This window comes from Erinaceus europaeus, chromosome 19 (assembly GCF_950295315.1).
Source record: "Erinaceus europaeus chromosome 19, mEriEur2.1, whole genome shotgun sequence".
Classification (NCBI taxonomy): Eukaryota; Metazoa; Chordata; class Mammalia; order Eulipotyphla; family Erinaceidae; genus Erinaceus; species Erinaceus europaeus.
In genome coordinates this window covers 6637648-6648173 of record NC_080180.1, presented here as the reverse complement: position 1 = coordinate 6648173, position 10526 = coordinate 6637648, and the positions used below count along the sequence as shown (strand labels likewise).

Sequence of the window (10526 nt, the reverse complement as noted above, 5' to 3'; positions counted from 1 at the left end):
GTGTCATTCTTGGGGACAGCAGTAAAGGAGGAGGTGGACAGACAGGACATTTCAGACACCTGTCAGTGGACCACTGGCCTACACTTAGACTGAATTGAGGCCTACAGTTGATTCATTATTTCATGAACTATACACTAGCCTACAAACCCCACTGGACTCTCAGCGGGGAAGTTAATGCAGGAGAATGAATGCTCATTGACTGCTCAAAGATATACGACTGAATCTTTGATAAAGTTATAGAGCAGTGTCATGCCCATTAAATAAATAAAGTCCCGGGGCCAGACTGCAGTGCACTTGATTCAGTGCAGGCATCACAGTGTGCAAGGACTCGGGTTCAAACTCCAGATCCCCACCTGCAGGAGGGGAGGAAGCTTCACAGGCAGTGAAACAGTGCTGCAAGTCCTCCCCCCTCCATATATATACATATGTCACTCCTTAATTTGTCTCTGTCCAAAATAAAATAAAAGTTAAAAATGAATGAAGTTCTGGAAGTTTAAAAATAATGATTCTACCTTTATTAATCCCAACAGACTAGATCACTGCTAAACCAGATCACGCAGCAATGTGGTGAAAGCATACACATGCGCAAGCTGTGTCGCAACAGCTCAACCCATTTGCCACATCTTCCCAGAAGACACTGTAAATCTTTTACATTTACTCTTCTGCGTTTCTCTCCCTGAGTGTGGGGGTCTGAGTGGGGTGTGATGAGATCCACATGCACTGCTTTTGCAGCTTTGTCTCCCTCCACGGGGCACGCCACACCCCAGCCTCTGTACCAGGACCCCCCATGGGCCATATCCCACAGCCCCACCTCAGTGAGGGTTAGGTCACCCTGCACTGCCCAGAACCTGGCACCCACCTGAGCCTAGGCACTGCTGGAAGTCCCCCATAAGTCCCTCCCCACACTGTCAGTCTCCTCTCTTCCCATCCCTGTGAGATGCAGTGGATCTGGGACCAAGACTTTAGAACTGGTATCACCTGCTATCATCTAGAGTTTCAAACTCGGGTCTCCCCCAAACAGGCCTGTTTGGCTCTACCTCAAAGGTTCACTCTAATGACTTTCCTTTATTATTACCTTTATGTATTTATTGAATAGAGACAGCCAGAAATCGAGAGAGAAGGGGGTGACAGGGACAGAGACAAAGACACCTGCAACACTGCTTCATGATTCAAAAAGCTTTCCCCCTGCAGGTGGAGACTGGGGGCTTGAATGCAGGTCTTTGTGCATTGTAACATGTGCACTCAAGCGGGAGTGCCACTGCCCAGCCCCATGACTTTCTTTTTAATCACTTTACTGAGAGAGGGGTTAATGGTTTACAAAATAGTTAATACATAGGTATAATTTCTCATCTCCCCATGATGGGTGTCTGCCAAACAGCCCCAGTTTAAGTTCTATTCCACCATCATGCATCAAAACCCCAACACCCCCTCCACCTGTCCCCCCTTTCTCTCCTTCCCCAAGGTCCTTTGTTTTGGTACAGTATACCACATCCAGTCCAAGTTTCACTTTGCGTTTTCTCTTTCAGTCCTCATTAAATTCCATCTAAGTGAGATCATCCAGTATTCATCCTTCTTGTTTTTGGCTTTTATCTCACTTAGCCTGATTCCTTCGAGTTCCATGCAAGATGAGGCAAAGGAGGTAACTTCATCATTTTCAACAGCTGAGTAGTATTTCTATATCTTGGGTTTTTTGAAAAGTCACGATGTGCTTTTGCATTGAAAAACAGAAAATATGTCATAACTTTTCTGACAACTTTCTTAGTCACTCATCTGTCATTGGACATCTGGGTTGCTTCCAAGATTGGGCTATTATAAGCTGTGCTGCTACGAACATAGGTACGCATAGATCTCTTTTGATAGATGCTTTCATTTCCTTTGGATAAATCCCCAGGAGAGGAATTACTAGGCCATAAAGTAAGTCTACTTCTAGCCTTCTAAGAGTTCTCCAGACTGTTTTCCACAGAAATTGGACCAATGTGGATTCATTCTAATTGTGGGGGGTCCTTTTGTTTTGCTTTAAATAAAAGATGATTCCATAGGTCACTGGGAGCTAATGAAAGGTCTCTAAGGTCCTCCCAGCTGAGCAAAACCAAAGAGAGTAGCATCACAGCATCACGGGGGAGCTGCCTGCCTGGCACTGCCAGAGCCTGATCAGAATTACTCAGCAAGGTTTCCTCCTCCACATCTGACCCGGTTTCCAGCAAGTTCTTCCAACTTCCTCTGTAAAGTGTCTATCTTCCTCTAACTCTCTCTCCCCCGTTCTTATCCCACCCCATCTCTCCTTGGCCTACTCCCAGTCGTCTGGATTATTATTTGCTTGTTTTCTCGGCTAATCTAAAGTCTGAGTGGACTGGGATATTTTCCACTTGTGAGTTAGTGGGTTTTCTCATGCCAAAAAGCACTAGACATCTAGTGAATTTGTTTAAGTGGCTTTTTTCTTTCTGGAAGCTTGTTTGGAGTCACTATGTCTCTCTCACATAGCAAAGCTGCCCTTCCTCATTTGTGTGCTTCTCATGGTCCTCACACTAGATGCCAATGAAAGGAACATACTCATGAGTACTTTACAATACTCACTGGGAATGCTAGTCTGAAAAGGACGAACTTGTGCCTTTGTGCCAATGGACCTGCAGTGAGTATGCTAAGTGAAGTAAGTCAGGAGGTGAAAGCCAATGATCTCCTGGTTTGACTCCTATGGGGAATATAAATAACCAAAGCTAGCAAACTGGCAAAGCACAACACACACACACACACACAAATCTGCTCTATGACTAATATGCTTATGCATGTGTGGGTGTGAAATTATACCCCTGCACCTTATAATTTTGTAAAAATACTATTGAACCACTAATAAAAACTGAAAATGAAAAGTTAAACATGGTGGTGACCAGAGAGGGAGGCAGGGGTGTCAGAGTAAAGGTATCATTTGGAAAGGGGTTTGTCACTGAAACTTTGGGATGGGGTGTGGTAAAGTATCTAACATACAAAAGGATGGAATTGGGTGCTGGGTGGTAGCACAGCAGGTTAAGTGTACATGGTATGAAGCACAAGGACCAGCCTAAGGATCCCGGTTTGAGCCCCCAGCTCCCCAGCTGCGGGAGGGTGAGGGGGCCGCTTCATGGATGGTGAAGCAGGTCTGCAGGTGTCTTTCTCTCCCCCTCTGTCTTCCCCTCCTCTCTCCATTTCTCTCTGTCCTATCCAACAATGACAGCAATAACAATAATTACAGCAACAATGATAAACACAAGGGCAACAAAAGGGGAAAAAATAGCTCCAGGAGCAGTGGATTTATAGTGCCAGCACCAAGCCCCAGCAATAACCCTAGAGACAAAAAAAAAAAAAAGATGGAATTGTGCTCCCAGAATTATACGATTGTGAATCAATAAAATTTGGCTTTTTCTTTTAAAAATCTAAGACTTGCTATTTTTCATAAATCTTAACAGTAAATAAATAGCTTATGGCTTTTTTTCATTCTTATTGAGGCAACACTGGTTTACAAGATTGTGTGCTTTAGGGAGACAAGTTGATACCACACCACAGCCATCACCAATAACCCTCCTCCTAGCCCAGTGAACTGCTTCACCCTTTACTCACACTACCTCCTGTTCTGGTAAACTCAGTTCTGCAGTCAGGGTGCAAGGGTTTGTTTTGGATTGGTTTTGTCTATTCCTCTGCATTGCTCCACATGTGAGTGAGATCATCTAGTATTTGGCTCTCGCATTCTGACTTCCTTCACATCACATAACCCCCTCCACTTCCATCCACGTTGTCACAAAAGATAAATGTTCAGCTATTTCTTAAAGCTGAGCGGCGTTACCTTGTACAAGAGCTCCACGTCTTCTGTATCCACTCATCTGTTGATGGGCACTGGGGTTGGTTGCTTCCATTGTCTGGGCTACCATGAATGGCACTCACATCAGAGTGCAACCACCATTTCAAGTGTGTGTTTTTCTATCCCCTTCCTAGATGCTCAGGAGTAGAATTACTGGATGATATTGTAGCTCGATTTTCTTTGAGGAATCTCATGACTGCTGTCCATCTGTTTTTCCCTTTAATCCTCATTTGAAAACAAGAAAAGAAACAAAGGGGATGGTGATGCAGCCACGGGACAGATATTAAAACTCCAGACTTCAAATTTAAGAGATAAGTCTCTTTCACAGCTTTGGGAAACTTCCAATGATCATTACTTAGCTCCACCAAGAAGCAGCTCCTAGCACTTGGGTGGTGATGGAATTGGGGCAGAGAAATCCCTAAGGCTCCTACCAGCTCTGTATATTCTTGCACAGACCCTCCTCACAGGGAGGATAAGGCTCCCCAGGAAAGCCCCTTAGTATCCAGCTTCAGTTTGTCTGAAAAAGAAAAGAAAGAACTCCAATCTTCAGCCAAGGACACAGCTCTGGGAATGAAAGAGCTGGGCACGTGATAATTTCAAGTCCATGTCAGAGGAGATTTAACTCACACACATCAGCAGAAAAGAATGGAGGAACCTCCAGTACACTGACTTCATCGATACCCCATTTATCAACAATTACTGACTCCATTAAAGGCTGAGTTTACAGCAGAGAGAGGAGCAGAGCCTAAAATATGTCCCAACAGATGGACGGAGAGTGTCACTGATGCCGTATTTCAAAGGCATCTGCAGTGCTGTTATCACGGAGCGTGGAGCCGGGGAGCCAGCAAATGATTTACTTGACCCTGGATGGGTTGAACTGACAGCAAAAACCTCATTAATTCCTCAGGTCACTCTGGAAGACATTAATTTGGTTTGGACTCAGGACGAGAGGAGATTTTCCAGACATACACTAGGAATTATGAAATCTCCATGGCCGGAGAAAGTATGTCCAAATCACTTTTTGCATAAATCAAGCTGACTTTCTGAAGAAGGATAATATGCTTAATGAAGGGAGTTGGGGAACTTCTTGTGCTTATTAGACAGAAAATATAACCGTATTTTATTCAGTTATCAGTTCTGGGAAGATTTTTTTTTTCTCTCTCTATTTAAACTCAAGTCTTCTCTGGCAAGACTGAGAGAGATTCTTTGTAAGGACTGGAAGAGAATAGACATTTATAATAAATAAGTACATTTGTTCACACAAAGATAGCTCTGGGTCGCTTTCCTCTTTCTTTTTATTTGCACATGGACTTATCCTCTGAGTCCCACTTAAATTACTGACTTAAATCACCTACTGACTCCCCCAGCTCATTTCCCTCCTCACCTGCCTCTATTTTTATCTAGAATTTTCCCAATAGGGAAAATAGGGTCAGGAGTGAATGGTGATTTATTCTGTGTGTTGTGGTGACCTGAATCAAAATGCACAAGTCTGGGACAGGGACATGGACAGTTTAAGCTGAAGCACTAAGTATATAATCCTAACCAGAAAATCCTCTCTGTCCCAGAGAGAGAGAGAGAGAGAGAGAGAGAGAGAGGAAGTTTTCTGATCCCAAAATGGTGTCACTTGTAATCCTATGTAATTTAATGACTTTCAAGCTCTATAACTTTTCCAGAAACCCTGCTTCTTTGTCTCATTGTGAGCCAAGGGAGGAAAAGGTGTGGAGTATTTTCAGAGCAGGAAAAAAAAAAAAAGTTGATGAAATCCAGAGTGAAGCTGTCAAATGAATTATTTACATCCATGAATTGGGGGATCACTTCATTTTAGGGACTGTGAAAGACAGATCAAGTTATTAAAAGAAAGAAAGAAAGAAGTGGTTAGGGGAGGGATTTAGATTGAAAGGCTGCTGGGCAGTGAGCTTAGGCCCAAGAGTCTGATTGCATAAGCCGGAATCCTCTGAGTGATAGTATCTTCCCTTGTAAAAGTTGCATTCATCATGTTTAAAGCAAGGTTATCTCTGGCTGTAGAGAACATGCATTAGTATGTTTTACTCATTCAACACGGAGCACTCCCTATCAACAACAGTCTGCTTAAAGGGGACCAGGAGAACAGGAATTAATCACAGGAAGAGACAACTTAAGGGATTAGGGCTATAAAATGGAATTCATTAGTAAGCCATAAAGTATTACTGCTCTAGCTAGCCTTCCCCTTCCACACTGCTTCCTCTGCCCTGGGGCTGCACTAAAGCCACAAGCCCTTCTCTCCCCTCCTGGCCTCCCACCCACTTTCCCAGGAGAAAGAGAGGGAACTCACCAGTAGGGGGCAGAATCATGGAGCCTGGCCACCCAAACTCCTGGACCCACTTGGAGCTTTGAAAAGTCTATGTCCTATTGCTTCAGCTTGATTAAAAATACATCGTCTCTTTCTTTTTCTTTTGTCACCTTATTGGGAAGTTAATGGGTTACAACATAGTTCCTGACACAGAAGTTCTCTTCTCCTCATGACAAGTATCTGCAAAATACTCTCACCCCCCCCCCAATTTAAGTCATTTCCACCATCATGTACCAGGACCCCAAAGCCCTCTCTCACCCACCCAGGCTCCTCCCTGCTCTCCTTCCCTAGGGTCCTTTGCTTTGACACAATACATTTTTTTGTATATTAAAAACTCCACCTTGGTCTTTCATGGGCGTGCAAAAGCAAATTCAGTTATCTCTTCTGCTTTCTAACATGCATACATGAGTGTCATCATCACTACAGGATTGTTCTCAGACCCAACCACCCAGTTCAACACAACACCATAGAGTATACTGACGTCTCCATGTTAACTTTTACTCTTGATTTACTGTGGTAGTGATTAGAATTCAACATAAATGGAAAATTGTATCAAGCATAATAAAGAAAATAACTGCCATTAAAAAATAAAACATGTTGGGTGGCAGTGCACCCAATTAATTAACCACACAGAAGGCCCTAGATTTGAGCCCCTGCTCCCTACCTGCAAGGGGAATGCTTCACAAGCAGTGAAGCATTCTACAAGTGTCCCTCCTTCTCTTTCCTTCTCCCTCTCTCTCCCCTCCCCTCTCAATTTCTCTCTGTCCTATCAAAATATTAATAGAAAGGGGAAAAAAAGCCTGCTGGGAGTGGTAGATTCATAGTGCTGGTACAGAGCCCCAGAGGTAACCTTGGTGGTGCAAAAATAAGTAAGAAACACTGGTAGAGAAGTAGAGAAACTGAAACGCTTGTTCCCACTTGTTGGTGGGAACATGAAGAAATAAAGCAAAGCAACTAACATAACATCTCTTGGGCTGACCAGTAGACAATGCTGATCAGAAAGGAGGGTGATGGGAAAAGGGAACAAGGCATCCATTGGATCTTGGTGAGCAGTGCTAGAATGCTGATGGTGAGTGTGGTGGGGCATGTACAATTACCACGGTGGGGTGCTATACTCCAGAAGCTTACTTACAGAGTTTTATGAACCAAAAGGAAATCGATGCAAAAGAAAATGTTGGAGCCACAGTGGAAACAGTATGGTGGTTCCCTTCCCCCTTAAAAAAAATCAAAATAGAATTATCACATAATCCAGTTATTCCATTTCCAGGTCTGTCTTGAAAAGAATTCAGATTGGGGTCTAAAAAGACTTGCTTGCACATTTGTGCTCACACCAGCACTACTCATAAAGGCAACATTATTCAGAGATCATAGAAACAACTCAAGCACTAAGTAACGGACAACAAAGCATGCCTGTACAGACAACGGAATATTACTCAACCTTAAAAGGAAAAGAACTCTTATTAAGGATGCTAAGGGAATTAAGTCATCAACAAACAGACAAATACTGCATGTTTCCACTACATGTTTAGATGAGGTGCTAAGTAGTCAAATTCACTGAGATAGAAAGTAGAATAGTGGAGGGGGTTGGGCGGCAGTGCAGTGGGTTAAACACACATGGCGCAAAGTGCAAGGCCCAGTCTAAGGGTCCAGTTCGAGCCCCCGGCTCCCCACATGTGGGGGGGTCACTTCACAAGCAGTGAAGCAGGTCTGCAGGTGTCTGTCTTTCTCTGTATCTTCCCCTCCTCTCTCCATATCTCTCTATCCTATCCAACAGCAACAACATCAGTGACAACAATAACAATAAATATAACAACAAGAGCAACAAAATGGGAAAAATGGCCTCCAGGAGCAGTGGATTCATAGTGCAGGCAGAAAGAAAGAAGAGCCCTGGTCATAAGAGGCTGAGGGGAAGAGAGAGTGAGGGAGTAAGTAGTTGAATTCATAGAATCAGAACTTTGCAGGATGAATAGGTAAAATGCTCATATATTTAATATACTTTGCAATACTTAACTTGGACTAATTTAATTATGTGTACATAGTATATTTTATATTTATTCATAAATATGTAGATATATTGTTATATTTACAGCTTTTGTATTTTACATATTTCTATTCCTCTGACTGTATTTAGGAGTACTGAAATTTGTGCTTAAACATATTTTGGATGTAAATTTTATATTATGTGTCATTTTAAATAATTAAAAGGAAACAAAGCATCCATAATTTACCATAAATGCATAAATCTGTTAATATTTTTATATTTCAGTTAAAATTTATTTTTTCTACTCAGTCAAATAATGTTAACATTTTCCTGTAACATGACATTTTATTCTGTGATTTTTATTTTAATGGCGGCATAATGTTGTTTTGTTTAAGTGATTCCTACTTCTGAATATTCAAATTACTTTCAGTTTGTTGCTATGACAGGTAAACTCCCATTTTACATTATTAAATTTTTCACATTATATTTTGAATGTTACAACTTTATTTCCTTTAGCTACTGAGATAATCTTCAGGTAGAGGTCAAGACAATTTTGCTTCTAAACCTCTTCCATTCTGAAAACATATGTGTTGGAATTCCAGGAGTAGGAAGAAAATTAGAGGGAGTTCTAGTCACTCTTAACTACTCTGTTGTTAGAAATTATGAAGTCATCTCCCTCACCTCACACTGGATGGAGCTTGAAGGAATCATTCTAAGTGAGATAAGCCAAAAAGAGAAGCATGAATACTGGATGATCCCACTCACAGGGGAAACTTAAGAAATAATTACAGAAAGGGAAAACACAAAGTAAAACTAGGACTAGGCTTGGTGTACTGCACCAAAGCAAAGGACTTTAAACAAGGAGAGCAGGAAGTGGGCTGGGTGGGGCTGGACACTGGGGTCCTGGTGCATGAGATGTAAAAGGACCTAAGCTGGGGATGAGAGAAAGTGTTCTGCAAACACCCATCATGGGGAGATGAGAAACTGTACCTGTGTCTCAACAACTGTACTTCTTCTTCTAGCATTTGCCCTTCTTCCGTAGCCAGTCAACAGCGTCAGGTTGAGCCTGATGGAAAGTTTCGAGACCTCCTTTGAATCTGGAGAGGTGGCAGTCGTTGACTATGTGGGTCATAGTCTGTCTGGAGCCGCAGGGGCAGTTCGGGTCGTCTCTGGCTCCCCAGCGGTGGAACATAGCGGCGCACCAGCCATGGCCTGTTCGATAGCGATTGAGGAGGGCCCGATCATAACGTGCTAGGTCAAAGCCGGGTTGACGCTTGCAGGGGTCTGTGATGAGGTGTTTGTTCTTGACCTCAGCTGACTGCCAACTCTGTTTCCAAGAGTCTGGAACAGAGAAGTTCAGTGTAGGCGTAGACCAAATTAGATGATGGGACGTCAAGCATTGGACAGGGTGGGCGAAGATATCCGCGTATATTGGCAGGTCCGGTCGAGCGTAGACATGGGATATGAACTTAGATGATGCCGCATCCCAACGAATATCTGGCAGGGCGATGTTGCTAAGAACTGGCAGCCATGGAACCGGGGTGGAACGGATGGTTCCAGAAATTATCCTCATGGAGGAATATAATTTGGAATCGACCAAGTGGACATGGGGGCTACGGAACCATATTGGGGCACAGTATTCTGCAGTGGAATAGCATAGTAACAACTGTACTGGAAACCACTAACTCCCTCAACAAAATGCTTAACACCAAAGTAAAACTCACATTTCAAAAGTAGCCATGGTTTAGATCATCAGAAAAGACCTCTCACAAAGAGTTTATTCCCTTCCCAGAGAGCACCAGTCAGGAGGACAAGCAGAAACACTATCCTTCATGTACACAGGGCTGATCCTTACCTTCTCTTCACAGGGTACACCCTCACGCCCTTCCCTGTACACCAGACCTTGCTCATCTCCTAAAGACACACAACAGAACTTCAAGATGAATATCATCCCTCCTGAACCATCAGTAATCAGACAAAGACCCAGAGAGAGGAAATAGCTTGCCCAGCGTCACACAGCTAATAGCAGCACAGTCAAGCTAGAAACCCAAGCTTCCATGAATATGAAAGCTCTGGCCAAAGAGTAACAGTTGACTTGTAGGCTATATAACAGGTCCCCAAATGTCTTTCTCTGTAGGAGCCGATACTATGTCCTCACCTGGGGAAGACCAAGGGACCAGTTTCCTATCAGTTCTTACCTCTTGCCTGTTCTATTCTTTCTCCTCTCCATGCAGAAAAGCCCAAATAACTAAGGAAAATATTTCCAATGGAAGAATAAGATGGGGTGTTTCTGAAGTAAGTTAAATGACTTCGATTCAAAGTGTTCTATTTTAGGAGGAACTGGGGCTGTGGGTCCCATTTCCATATGGCAGTCGCATGGGTTTATT

General features: G+C 43.1%; 1 long non-coding RNA gene across 1 annotated transcript; it reads right to left on the bottom strand.

Annotated features, from left to right (window-relative positions):
• Window positions 1-1463: 1463 nt before the first annotated feature.
• On the bottom strand, window positions 1464-6237 carry LOC132534711 (uncharacterized). Its single transcript, XR_009546423.1, has 3 exons — window positions 6141-6237; window positions 3815-4346; window positions 1464-1708 (listed from the first exon to the last, which is right to left on the bottom strand). It is a non-coding gene; the product is annotated as an uncharacterized LOC132534711 (long non-coding RNA).
• Window positions 6238-10526: the final 4289 nt, after the last annotated feature.